The sequence below is a fragment of the Panthera pardus genome, unplaced genomic scaffold (assembly GCF_024362965.1).
Source record: "Panthera pardus isolate Hobbes unplaced genomic scaffold, ASM2436296v1 HiC_scaffold_13, whole genome shotgun sequence".
Classification (NCBI taxonomy): domain Eukaryota; kingdom Metazoa; phylum Chordata; class Mammalia; order Carnivora; family Felidae; genus Panthera; species Panthera pardus.
In genome coordinates this window covers 143,227,322-143,238,773 of record NW_026526688.1, presented here as the reverse complement: position 1 = coordinate 143,238,773, position 11,452 = coordinate 143,227,322, and the positions used below count along the sequence as shown (strand labels likewise).

At 40.0% G+C, this 11,452-nt stretch overlaps 1 pseudogene; it reads right to left on the bottom strand.

Moving 5' to 3' along the window:
- Positions 1–209: 209 nt before the first annotated feature.
- LOC109274980 (uncharacterized protein C3orf14-like) lies at positions 210–11,105 on the bottom strand (annotated as a pseudogene).
- Between the last annotated feature and the right edge of the window lie 347 nt (positions 11,106–11,452).

Genomic DNA, 11,452 nt, shown 5'->3' with positions numbered 1-11,452 from the left:
ACGACCTTGAGGTAGTAGTAGGTGTCAAAGCGGTAACTTGAGGCTTGTCGGCAGTCACTCATAACTTCACTGTCATTGAGGGGATAATGGGACAATATGAACATATTCGATTCCTATAGTTCCTGAAATGTCCTGCATATTCTTTAACATTCAGCTGTACTAAACAGGTTTTTTTTTTTTTTTTTTTGAATGAGTATGTGAAGAAGTGATCACCGTGCCTCATTTTGGATGGCATTTTCTGCTTTATTTTCATTTCCAACACTGATGGGATGTGGTGCTCTTCCTGAAAGAAACTGTTCCATTTGGGAATATAGTCTTCTACTGATGCCTAGTAAAGAGTCTCAAGACAAACCACCTCTGGTGGTGGAATTGGGTGAATCTGGGTCTGTAGGGGCTTTTCTGCTGCTTCGACGTCCTTTAAGAGACTAAGGTTCCTTTCAAAAGCATTCTCAGGGGTGCCTGGGTGGCTCAGTCCGTTGAGTGACGGGCTCTTGATTTCAGCTCAGGTCATGATCTCACGGGTTTGTGAGTTTGAGCCCCGAGTAGGGCTTTGTGGTGACAGTGCTGAGCTTGCTTGGGATTCTGTCTCTCCCTCACTCTCTCTGCCCCTTCTCTGTGCGCTCTCTCTCCTAAGATAAATAAATAAAAATAAATAAATAAATAAATAAATAAACGCAGTCTCAGCTGCTTGCATCTGAGATGTCTTTTCCTTGTTTTCTTCTACAGATTTATTCTCCATATTTTGAAGTAACATTCACCTTTGTGATACTATTTCTTTATGGCGAACTTCTTGAACAAACAAGGAAGTCACCTTTAGTCAAAGCTGCCTTATAAGCTTTCTGAATGAAGAGCCTGGACCAACACAGATAAAGATCAAGTGTAGAGCTTTGAAGGCTCTGAGCCTGAAGGCAAGTCATCTGGTTGGGTGCAAAAGCCAAAGGCTGACTGACTGACTGTCGCAGCTGCACTCAGACCTCTTCTGTAAAGGTGCCCACTCCTGTCAGGGAAATAGTTTTAAAAATACAGTTTCAAGCTCTTTATTCTTGATGAACTTCAGGTGGACATTAGGAGGAGGGAAGCCTGTGTCATCCACCAGGGACAGTGGTACGCACTCTCCATATCTTCCTTCCTTCACACTAACCCTGTGAGGTAGGAATTATAGCCCCATTTTACGTTTGAAAAAAAAAAAAGTGGGGAAATCTCCGAGAGACTAAATAACTTGCCCGAGATCATGAAGCTAGTAACTGGGCATGACAGATATGGATTCTCAGTTAAGGGTACAGGAGAGATTGTCAACTAATTGAGAGAAAAGAAAATGGTTTTCATTTTCATGTTACCAGCTCGTCACCATCTCCTGCGGTTTACAAAGCTGGCCTGGGAGTCTCCAGAAGCACAGATCACTAAAATTCATTGAGCACTTCTATTTAGAGCCTCCAGTTCAGAAATGCTCTGAATTATAGCCCTAATAATGACCGGGAGCTTAACTACATGTTATGCACTGTTCTAAGCACTTTTCATGTGACAACTTAACCTTCACAAAACCCAGTGAGGTAAATGCTATTCTCATTTTTACAGATGAGGAGACTGAGGCACAGAGAGGCTAGATCACTTCCCTGAGGTTGGAGAGCTACTAAATAGTACAGCCAGAATTCAAATCTAGGCAGCCTGATACCAACACATGTGCTGTTAACACTCTTCTATAAGCTCAGACACCAAAACCAAGTGGGTTTGAATTTTGTACATATATGAAGCAGTTTGGAGAGATTAAAGAACAGTTTAATTAACTGTCCCAAACCAATAGAAACCTGTCAGACTGGCTTTTCAGGTTTAAGTCACTTTAGAGTCATCACGGGAGTTTTTTTTTTTTTTAATTTTTTTTTTTCAACGTTTTTTATTTATTTTTGGGACAGAGAGAGACAGAGCATGAATGGGGGAGGGGCAGAGAGAGAGGGACACACAGAATCGGAAACAGGCTCCAGGCTCCGAGCCATCAGCCCAGAGCCTGACGCGGGGCTCGAACTCACGGACCGTGAGATCGTGACCTGGCTGAAGTCGGACGCTTAACCGACTGCGCCACCCAGGCGCCCCTCATCACGGGAGTTTTAAAGGGAAAATAATGAAGTCAAACAGACATTAAAGGAATAAGCACAATTACCTAGGTTCTTTCGTTTCTGTAGTAATTGAGATGTCTTATGGCCTTGCCCAAGTCTGGAACTTTTTCATATATTTATTTCAAGCCATGAGATGAACAAAGATGATGTGAAAACAAGGTTATAAACTTCCATGGCCCGATAGGGTCCACATTTAAAGTAAAAGTTGGCTTGACTTGGTATGAATAACAGCAAAGGTATGTATGACTCAGTTAATCTTAGTCTTTTATATTATTATTAGTTTTTGAAATTTTAGTCTTTTTGATATCTGACTGTCCCAGTCCTGTTTCATGTATTGTCAGTATCACAGAAAATAAAACTCAACCCTTCTTTTTTTAAAAATTTATTTATTTTTTAATTTACATCCAAGTTATTTAGCATATTCTGCAACAATGATTTCAGGAGTAGATTCCTTAATGCCTCTTACGTATTTAGCCCATCTCCCCTCCCACAACCCCTCTAACAACCCTCTGTTTGTTCTCCATATTTAAGAGACTCTTATGTTTTGTCCCCCTCCCTGTTTTTATATTATTTTTGTTTCCCTTCCCTTATGTTCATCTGTTTTGTATCTTAAAGTCCTCATATGAGTGAAGCCATATGATATTTGTCTTTCTCTGACTAATTTGGCTTAGCATAATACCCTCTAGTTCCCTATCCTTTTTAGTGGGGTCTTTATCTAGTTTTGGAATCAAGGTAATGCTGGCCTCGTAGAATCACTTTGGAAGTTTTCCTTCCATTTCTATTTTTTGGAACAGCTTCAAGAGAACAGGTGTTAACTCTTCTTTAAATGTTTGATAGAATTTCCCTGGAAAGCCATCTGGCCGTGGCCTCTTGTGTTTTGGGAGATTTTTGATTACTAATTTGATGTCTTTACTGGTTATAGGTCTGTTCAAATTTTCTATTTCTTCCTGTTTCAGTTTTGGTAGTTTATATGTTTCTAGGAATATGTGCATTTATTCCAGATTGCCATTTTATTGGCATATAATTGTGTGTAATATTCTCTTATTATTGTTTGTATTTCTGCTGTGTTGGTTGTGATCTCTCCTCTTTCATTCTTGATTTTATTTATTTGGGTCCTTTCTTTTTTCTTTTTCGATCAAACTGGCTAGGGGTTTTCAATTTTGTTAATTCTTTCAAAGAACCAGCTTCTGGTTTCATTGATCTGTTCTACTGTTTTGTTTGTTTGCTTGTTTTGTTTTTTGTTTCAATAGCATTGATTTCTGCCCTAATCTTTATTATTTCCTGTCTTCTGCTGGTTTTGGGTTTTATTTGCTGTTCTTTGTCCAGCTCTTTAAGGTGTAAAGTTAGGTTGTGTATCTGAGACCTTTCTTCCTTCTTTAGGAAGTCCTGGATTGCTAATTACTTCCCTCTTATGACTGCCTTTGCTGTATCCCAGAGGTTTTGGGCTGTGGTTATCATTTTCATTGGCTTCCATATACTTTTTAATTCCTCTTTAACTTCTTGGTTAGCCCGTTCATTCTTTAGTAGGATGGTCTTTAGTCTCCAACTATTTGTTATCTTTCCAATTTTTTTCTTGTGGTTGATTTCAAGTTTCATAGCATTGTGGTCTGAAAATATTCACAGTATGATCTTGATCTTTTTGTACTTGTTGAGGGCTGATTTGTGTCCTAGTATGTGATCTATTCTGGAGAACATTCTATGTGCACTGGAGAAGAATGTGTATCCCGCTGCTTTAGGATGAAATGTTCTGAATATATCTGTTAAGTCCATCTGGACCAGTGTGTCATTCAAAGCCATTGTTTCCTTGTTGATATTCTGTTTAGATGATCTGTCTATTACTGTAAGTGGGGTGTTGAAGTCCTCTAATATTATGGCATTATTATCAATGAATTTCTTTATGTTTGTGATTAATTGATTTAATATTTGTGTGCTCCACATTTGGAGCATAAATGTTCACAATTGTTAGGTCTTCTTGGTGGATAGACCCCTTAATTATGATATAATGCCCTTCTTCATCTCTTGTTACAGTCTTTATTTTAAAGTCTAGATTGTCTGATATAAGTATGGCTACTCTGGCTTTCTTTTGTTGACCATTAGCATGATAGATGGTTCTCCATCCCCTTACTTTCAATCTGAGGGTCTCTTTTGGCCTAAAGTGGGTCTTTTGTAAACAGCATATAGATGGATCTTGTTTTCTTATCCATTCTGTTACCCTATGTCTTTTGATTGGAGCATTGAGTCCATTGACATTTAGAGTGAGTACTGAAAGATATGAATTTATTGCCATTATGTTGCCTATAGAGTTGGAGTTTCTGGTGGTATTCTCTGGTCCTTTCTAGTCTTTCTTGCTTCTGGTCTTTTTTTTTTTTATTTGTCTTTTCTCCCCTCAGAGAGTCCCCCTTAAAATTTCTTGCAGGGCTGGTTTAGTGCTCATGAACTCCTTTAATTTTTGTTTGTCTGGAAAACTTTTTATCTCTTCTATTTTGAATGACAGCCTGGCTGGATAAAGAATTCTTGGCTGCGTATTTTTCCAATTCAGCACATTGAATATATCCTGCCACTCCTTTCTGGCCTGCCAAGTTTCTGTGGATAGGTCTGCTGCAAACCTGATCTGTCTTCCCTTGTAGGTTAAGGACTTTTTTTCCCTTGCTGCTTTCATGATTCTTTCCTTGTCTGAGCATTTTGTGAATTTGACTATGATATGCCTTGTTTATGGTCAGTTTTTGTTGAATCTAATGGGAGTTCTCTGTGCTTCCTGGAAAAAATCCAACCATTCTAAGTACATACCCAGGAGTTTGGGCCCATGGATGAGTTTGCTGTGTGTCCTCCAAGTCCATACAGACTCAATGTGAATTCAACCACAATTTGTAGAGCTCCTTGAAAGGTACCACTCTAAGGAGCTAGGTAGGATGGTAAATGATTTCTTTCTCTCCAATAGCTCAGATTTAATGGTGAAGTCAACCACCTCAACTACTTTCAGTGAATAAAAAATTAATTGTGGGGCACCTGGGTGGCTCAGTCAGTTAAGCGTCTGACTTCACCTCAGTTCATGATCTCATGGTTTGTGGGTTCGAGCCCTGCATCAGGCTCTGTGCTGACAGCTCAGAGCCTGGAGCCTGCTTCAGACTCTGTGTCTCCCTCTCTCTCTGCAGTGCCCCCCTCACCCCGCTCATGTTCTGTCTCTCAAAAATAAATAAAAACATTAAAAAATTTAAAAAATTAATTGTAAATTGTAATAATAAATGCCACTGAGAGCATGAGAAAAGTCTTCTTTCCCCCCAGCTATTGAACTTGCATTGAACACTGGGCCAACTGAGTCATATCCCCAAGGAATGCCATGCACTGATTGACAGGAGCTGCGTTCTTGTCCAGACCTGAGCCAGTCACATGTGGAATGAGATTATAGTGGTTTATACTAGTCAGGGTCCCTCATTAGAGTTGAGTTCAGTCATTCTCCCAAAATGAGTGGGGAAGGGGTAGGATAATCACTGAAGAAGCATCTGTAATGTCCACTGAAAATGTTAAATGCTTGATGCTTAATAGAAGAAATATTATGAAGAGAGCTCTCTTGGAGGTGAAGGGGGAAGGAAAAATTCCATCTCTAGAAGGTGTGGGATTGAAGTCAGAATTTCAGAGACAGTAGTGGAGACCCGCTACTAAGAAATTTTTAGCCAAAGTGTACAACATGAACAACATTAAGAAAGAAAGAGTATGAGATGGAAGAGCAGAAAGCAGAAATATCACTGGAGGAGAAGGAGTGAGAAATAAGGGAAATATGCGAGCAGGTCAGATATGTGGGGTCTGAATGCCGGCCTGGGGAGTCTGAATGTATTCTGTGTCTAATGGCGTGCTGTAGAAGGTTTTAAGAAAGGTTATGGCATTATTAGGTCTGTGCTTCCCAAGGCTCTAAAGATTCTTCTGCATCAGGGTTGAGGCTGGATGTCTCCAAGTCACGTTGGGTTAGGCTAGTGTTTCCTGGCCTGGCTCTCCTTCAGGGACTAGGGACAGAATCTCCTTTACCTGCCCTCTTTTGTCAGAGTTTGATCTAGCTCAGGGAATCTGTTCCTACCATTCTACATATATGAGCATGGTCTTTCCAAGACAGTCATACACTGCTCTGTGCACTGGCTGAGGGATCCTGCCGAATTTGACCCCTCATCCCACACTTATCTTTAGGACAGCCACATGCAGAAGGCTGGGTTCCTAGCTCAGCTCTGATCACCAAGAATTCAGCAGGTAAAGGCAACTATGAGGTCAGCATGGAGTAGAGACAATTCAAATGAATTTATTGCACCTGTTGAGGGCCAGATTCCCAAGGAAGTCTAGGAGGGATGTGATTGGAAGGAGAAAAAGAGTACTTACTCATGTCAGGTTCAAAGAAATAACATTACAATATAAAACACTATAAAATAAAATGATAATTTTGGTCGCAGGTGTACCCTAGTGGTAATCAGAGCACATTTAGTATCTACTCAGCCAAATTTAATTTGTTCACTAGGACAAAAATTCTGTGAAATTCTTTATGGAGGCTACATTCTTATCTTGGTTCTCAGGAAAGTCCCTCATCTGAATAGCTCCAGGACTGACAACACTCTGCTCACGTCAAAAGGAAAAAAAGGGCAACATCTTATTTTCTGGAGTAAACAGAACAAGAATAACTGAAATGAAGGCACATACTTATGAAAGTATGAGATTTCAAACTTGTGTTAATAACATATATTTTCTATCCTTATAACTGAGTATCAAATGCAATCCACCTACGGATAAACCCAGGCAATGTTTTTGAGCCAATATTCCTTGCGTACTTCCTTTGTGCTAGGCACTTGGCTAAATACTGAATTTTTATCTTGTCCGGTATGGTAGCCACCAGCCCCACGTGGCTGAGAAGCATTGAACTGTGACTAGTCCAAACTGAGAAGTGCTTAAATTTGAAAGACTTAGTATGAAAAAAAGAACATAACATATCTCACTAATATCTTTATGTTGATTGTGTGTTAATAAAGTAACATTTTGATTCATTGGGTTAAATAAGATATATTATTAAAATTAATTGTATCTGTTTCTTTTTAATTTTTAAATATGAGTATTGCAAAATTTTAAATTACATATATGGCTCACATTTGTGGCTTGCATTATATTTCTATTGGAAAGCACAGTTTTAGATTATTTCTGTACTGCTCCCATATAACAACTTTATAACGTGGAATATTATAAGGTCTGTTTTCCTGAAGAAGAAACTGCTGAGGTGTAGAGACTTGCCCAGTGTTATTACATGGTGGGGCTATGATTCAAACCCAGGTTGGTCACCCAGCTTAGCCACTATATTATATTGACTCTTTAGCTTGGTTTCTTTGTCAACTTTTTGCCAAGTGACTCAGTGAAGAGCTCTGAGTCATGATGGGATTCCCCCACTAATTGGTGGCATGAGTTTGAGTGATTGTCTTAATCTCCTCATGTCATTAAGACATGAGCTTAATAAGTTCAGTGAGTCAGTAATGCATTATTGTTTTATTTGAATTGCTTCTTTGGCTTCACAAACTTGGTGGGGGGAGGGGAGGGGAGTCAGTTCAACTTCCCAAATATTTGTTTAGCATCATTATGTATACATATGAAAAAGCCCAAGTAAACACCATCAGATATGTTAATTGCTGAGAGGGAGTTAATTATGTTTGGACCAGCACCAGAATTAATGAACAAAACATACTTTAACGTCTCCATTTGTAAAGAGAAGAGCAATGCTCACTTGAAGCTTATTGAACAACAGACACAATATGGTTTTTAACTGATATTGATTATATCAGGGGCTCTACATAGGGTCATTTTTCAAGTATTCCTACAATCTTTTACAAAAGAATCTTCCAGAACTTGAATGCTTTTGAACCAAGGAAGTCATACCAACTCTAAAAATACAAGCAAGGGAAAGTAAAACCCAATGTCAAAGTTAAATATTTCTTTTTTATTATTGTCATATTTTAATTTAATTACACTGATGAGAATTCAAGTCCCCCCAACACACTCCAGTGCTTCTTGTTTCTAGTTTTTTTTTAGGGCACGTATTGATCATAATCTGAGCCCCACTTGAAAAAGCAGCCCAGCCTTTGAGGCTGTAGTTGACCCTTAAAAGCCACGGACCAGGAATTTTTGGGGACATTAATATGTCTAAATGCAACTGACAAGAAAATCAGGAGACCTAGAATCCTCTTCAAGTTGGGCTCACGTAAAATTGCCATGGAATTTCAACAACACCCCTGCTTTATGCAGTGCTTGTCACTAGCTCTGGCTCCTTCCTTCACCATCTTTCCCATGTTCTTGCTCTTATTACCACAAACTAACCTGGCTTTGGAGCAGTTATTGTTTCAACATTTCACAATCTACAGTGTGTCCTTTGAAATTATGTCTCACAGCCGTAGCAATCTCTTACTCGACACATCCCCAAAGGCAAGGGAATTAAAAGCAAAAGTGAATTACTGGGACCTTCTGAAGATAAAAAGCTTCTGCACAGCAAAGGAAACAACCAACAAAACTAAAAGGCAACCAACGGAATGGGAAAAGATATTTGCAAATGACATATCGGACAAAGGGCTAGTATCCAAAATCTATAAAGAGCTTACCAAACTCCACACCCGAAAAACAAATAACCCAGTGAAGAAATGGGCAGAAAACATGAATAGACACTTCTCTAAAGAAGACATCCGGATGGCCAACAGGCACATGAAAAGATGTTCAATGTCGTTCCTTATCAGGGAAATACAAATCAAAACCACACTCAGATATCACCTCACGCCAGTCAGAGTGGCCAAAATGAACAAATCAGGAGACTATAGATGCTGGAGAGGATGTGGAGAAACGGGAACCCTCTTGCACTGTTGGTGGGAATGCAAATTGGTGCAGCCGCTCTGGAAAGCAGTGTGGAGGTTCCTCAGAAAATTAAAAATAGACCTACCCTATGACCCAGCAATAGCACTGCTAGGAATTTACCCAAGGGATACAGGAGTACTGATGCATAGGGGCACTTGTACCCCAATGTTTATAGCAGCACTCTCAACAATAGCCAAATTATGGAAAGAGCCTAAATGTCCATCAACTGATGAATGGATAAAGAAATTGTGGTTTATATACACAATGGAATACTATGTGGCAATGAGGAAGAATGAAATATGGCCCTTTGTAGCAACGTGGATGGAACTGGAGAGTTGTGATGCTAAGTGAAATAAGCCATACAGAGAAAGACAGATACCATATGTTTTCACTCTTATGTGGATCCTGAGAAACTTAACAGAAACCCATGGGGGAGGGGAAGGGAAAAAAAAAAAAAAAAAGAGGTTAGAGTAGGAGAGAGCCAAAGCATAAGAGACTGTTAAAGACTGAGAACAAACTGAGGGTTGATGGGGGGTGGGAGGGAGGGGAGGGTGGGTGATGGGTATTGAGGAGGGCACCTTTTGGGATGAACACTGGGTGTTGTATGGAAACCAATTTGACAATAAATTTCATATATTTAAAAAAAAAAAAGAAAGAAATTATGTCTCAGTGCCACCTAGTAACTATTTTTCTGGCAACACTTTTTTTTTTTTTTCAACTTCAGGTATAGCACATTGGTTAATCTTACTTACTCTTTAATCCAGGACATTCCATTATCAATTGGGTGTGCAAGGCCCGTTTGTATGTATGTATTCATTCATTCATTCATTCATACGTTCCTTTTCTTCTCCATTCTCCACTTCTATTCCTCTGCCTTCTCCAGAAGCAACCATTCCTAAGTGTTGAAGTATACCCTTCTCTCTGTAGGAGTGCTTGTAAACTATTTTTGTTTTGTATGCATGCATTTTAATGTATATAAATCATACTGTAGTAAAAAAAAACAAACTTCACTCTCTTTCTTAACCCAGCATGATATTTTAAAAAGTCTAACCATGTTCCTGAGTATATATCTAGACTGTTGCTTCTAATTGATGCCTAGCTCTTCATCCATTTTATGGATCTGCATCACACAAATGGACACAGACATCACTCTCAATTCACCAATGCCACTAATAATGCTGCGACAAATATCCTCATACATATCTCCCCTTATGGGTGAGAATTCCTCTGGATTTCTATACCCTGCCAGGGAAATGCTAGGTCATAAGTAACATATGTGTCTGTTAAGGCTCAACCAGGAAAGCAGTAGCCACACTAAGCATGTTAAAACTGAGAGATCTTAATGCAAGAACAGATTACAGAGGTGATGGAAGAACTGAGACCCAAGCAGAGGATATGAGGATAAGAGATTAGTAGCAGGAAAGCCCCTCCCACATCCAAAACACAGGAATTACTCATAACAGGAACCCGAGTCTGATGGAAGTAGGACTTGTACCAGGGCTGCCTGATGGGAGCTGAAAGTGAAGGAAAAAACACAGATACTCCCTAGGAGACAGAGGAGAGGGAAATTACCCTGACTTTTCCCTCCCTGCCTCTCACCCTAGCCCCGATCAGTGCTTTCTGCTAGTTGAACCCACCCCCAACTGTAGCCTGTAGGTGTCAGGACAGAATAGGGATAGGTGGGAACAAATCACGGGGCACACGGTGATAAATACACAGTTTACTTGATTTGGCTAAGTCCTTTTAGATTGCTGTCCATAGTTAATGCACTGTCTCCACTCTTACCCGCAGCCTATCTCCACATCTCATCTACTCCTTCATAGCCTATGGCCCACCATTCTCCAAAAGTAACAGCTGAGATCTCTTCCATCTTCCTTTGAATGTGTCTAGCGTACATTGGTCCTCATATCTATCTAGCCTATGGCCCACCATTCTCCAAAAGTAACAGCTGAGATCTCTTCCATCTTCCTTTGAATGTGTCTAGCGTACATTGGTCCTCATACCTATCTAGCCTATGGCCCACCATTCTCCAAAAGTAACAGCTGAGATCTCTTCCATCTTCCTTTGAATGTGTCTAGTGTACATGTGGTCCTCATATCTATCAGCCTGCTGGATCTCAGGGACCCGTCCATCCATTGGGACATAACCTCCTGAGGGCAGCCACCTCAGCAGTATTATTTGTAAGCCCTTACCTGGCATTGTCCTCATGCTACTGACCAAGTGATGTTCTTGTTGATTACTGGCGTCACGCCTTACCCCTTATTGTTATTATTCTGGCTTGCAGACAACACGGACGGCAGTTTTCAAAAAGCCACCTGTGACATTGTGGAGGGATGTCTGTTGGGAGATCCTGTGGGTGAGGGAGAGAGATGATATTCAGCCAGCAAGCACAGTTTAAGACCACAATTATTGTCGAAACACTGGGTTTTTTGGTAAATAGCCTCTGCTTTGAACAATCGTGAGTGGCCATGGTACTCTGACTG